This window comes from Berghia stephanieae, chromosome 6 (genome assembly GCF_034508935.2).
Source record: "Berghia stephanieae isolate SIO BIC M18660-M18661 chromosome 6, UCSD_Bste_1.3, whole genome shotgun sequence".
Lineage (NCBI taxonomy): Eukaryota > Metazoa > Mollusca > Gastropoda > Nudibranchia > Aeolidiidae > Berghia > Berghia stephanieae.
In genome coordinates, this window is record NC_088365.1 from 44391192 (window position 1) to 44393691 (window position 2500).

At 35.7% G+C, this 2500-nt stretch overlaps 1 protein-coding gene across 1 annotated transcript in view; it reads right to left on the reverse strand.

The window, feature by feature from the left end:
- Nucleotides 1-263: 263 nt before the first annotated feature.
- Nucleotides 264-2500, reverse strand: part of LOC144975090 (coiled-coil domain-containing protein 77-like) — a 17423-nt gene continuing 15186 nt past the window's right edge. Inside the window, exon 11 of the mRNA XM_078918812.1 lies at nucleotides 264-2500. This exon is cut by the window's right edge and continues 973 nt beyond it. The gene's annotated coding sequence lies outside the window, so the exon portion shown is untranslated.

The following is a 2500-nucleotide window of genomic DNA, read 5'->3' on the forward strand; positions in this document are numbered from 1 at the left end:
GATTTAAAAGGAGAAAAATATCATCTTTCAAAACTCTTACTATACATTTGACTGTTTTCCTCTCGGTCAAGGACACAGGCAAAAGAAAGAACAAAACCAAGTCATCTCATTCCAAGAATAGGGGTATAAAAGACACAGTAAGCTACCTTCCTGCCCACTATGGGAAGTCGGGAACCCCAGCCAAACCCAATCTATTCAATTAGAAAAGAAAGAAACGTACACTAACAACAATCATTGAAATAAATCACGTGACGATATGTTCATTTGTATTTTCAGTTTTCTATTTTATTTCTTAAGTGTGTGGCATACGCATAAGTATAAATAGATTTATGCTAAATTAATAGGCATGTCATTAAAATAATAAGATGAATATTTGTTATTATGGTGATGAGGATAAATAAAATGGAAAGTATTTACAACAAACACGGACACGGTAAGAACTGCCTACACACTACACACTATGTCAAGTAGCTGTGTCACCATTTCAGTCTAAATGAATGACAACAGAGTATGTGTCAAAGTGAAAAAAAAAACCCAACTCACCTGTTCTGAGCACCAAATCAATCATACCAGCACATAAAACACATATTATGTGTGTAAACTCAAACGTTCTTGGTCTGATTGATGGAAAGAATTTTCTGAAAACTTATCACCTAACTGGTGGTCTAAAATCAATAACAAAGGGCAGAGTGACGACACCTTCATTTATTTCTCACCATCCACTAAAATAAAATAATTAAAAAAATAAAATAAAGCGGTCCATCGGAGCCACAATGTACATAGAGCCTGAGTTTAGCCAGGTCTCTATAGTGTGAAATGATAGACAATATCAACTGCTTGCTACCCTTTGGATAGGATGCTATCTATCGCAAAGTACTTTCCACCAGATCTAGGAGACATAGCTAGCCAATCACTGCTGGGTGAATAATGAAGTTTTAAAAAAAAATCTTGACTTCACCTGGGATTGATCTAGGTCTCTTATCGTGTGAAACGAGTGCTCTACCAACTGAACTATCGGGACCTTCATTGACTAAAATCTAATCAAATAAAAATGAATCTGATGTCAGAATCAAACATTTCGCATCAAAGGGAAACTGTCCTGGGTCAACAAATTGGTGTCATTTCTAGGTTAATAATACTTTAACTGTATCTAGTGAGATCCAGTTGTGCAGTTATTGCTAGGTAAACAGACTTAATGAGGACAGAAATAAAGAAAAAAACAGCTGGTTATAAACGGACTAAACTTAGCTTAGATTTGAAAACTGGTGCACTCACCACTACACCGCAATGCACACAACATGCACCGTCTACTATGGTTATACAAATGAGACAATGTCTTTTGATACATGTACATATTTACATTGAAAATGGCCCCATAAAACTGGACGGAGTTTGGATGAAGAAACATGTCGGGAATATAGTCACGTTCCTTTGTCATAGGTTGGAATATGATCAAGTTCATTTGTCATAGGTTGGAATATGATCAAGTTCCTTTGTCATAGGTTGGAATATGATCAAGTTCATTTGTCATAGGTTGGAATACAGTCAAGTTCATTTGTCATAGGTTGGAATATGATCAAGTTCATTTGTCATAGGTTGGAATACAGTCAAGTTCATTTGTCATAGGTTGGAATATGTCAAGTTCATTTGTCATAGGTTGGAATACAGTCAAGTTCATTTGTCATAGGTTGGAATATGATCAAGTTCATTTGTCATAGGTTGGAATATGATCAAGTTCCTTTGTCATAGGTTGGAATATGATCAAGTTCATTTGTCACAGGTTGGAATACAGTCGAGTTCATTTGTCATAGGTTGGAATACAGTCGAGTTCATTTGTCATTGGTTGGAATACAGTCGAGTTCATTTGTCACAGGTTGGAATACAGTCAAGTTCATTTGTCATAGGTTGGATTACTATCAAGTTCATTTGTCATAGGTTGGAATACAGTCGAGTTCATTTGTCATAGGTTGGAATACAGTCGAGTTCATTTGTCATAGGTTGGAATACAGTCGAGTTCATTTGTCACAGGTTGGAATACAGTCGAGTTCATTTGTCATAGGTTGGAATACAGTCGAGTTCATTTGTCACAGGTTGGAATACAGTCGAGTTCATTTGTCACAGGTTGGAATACAGTCGAGTTCATTTGTCATAGGTTGGAATACAGTCGAGTTCATTTGTCATAGGTTTGAAGACGATCAAGTTCACTTGTCACAAGTCAGTTATAAATGAATATGGAATGAAAATCAAACAAATCATTTAAATTATTCTATTCATGTGAATATGAACTGGACATAAAATACACAATGGGCCGATGCTAGGGATAAGAAGATGAAGGATGAAGAGAGACATGAAACTCACACTTGACCCTTGGCAACTAAGGAATAAATGTCTCCCTGTTTTACTTTAAAATATTTCTCTCCATTTACAGTTCAACATTAAATTTGGAATGTAAGGTTCCATATCAAAGCAGCATACAATTTTAAACAACATTTCAGCCAAT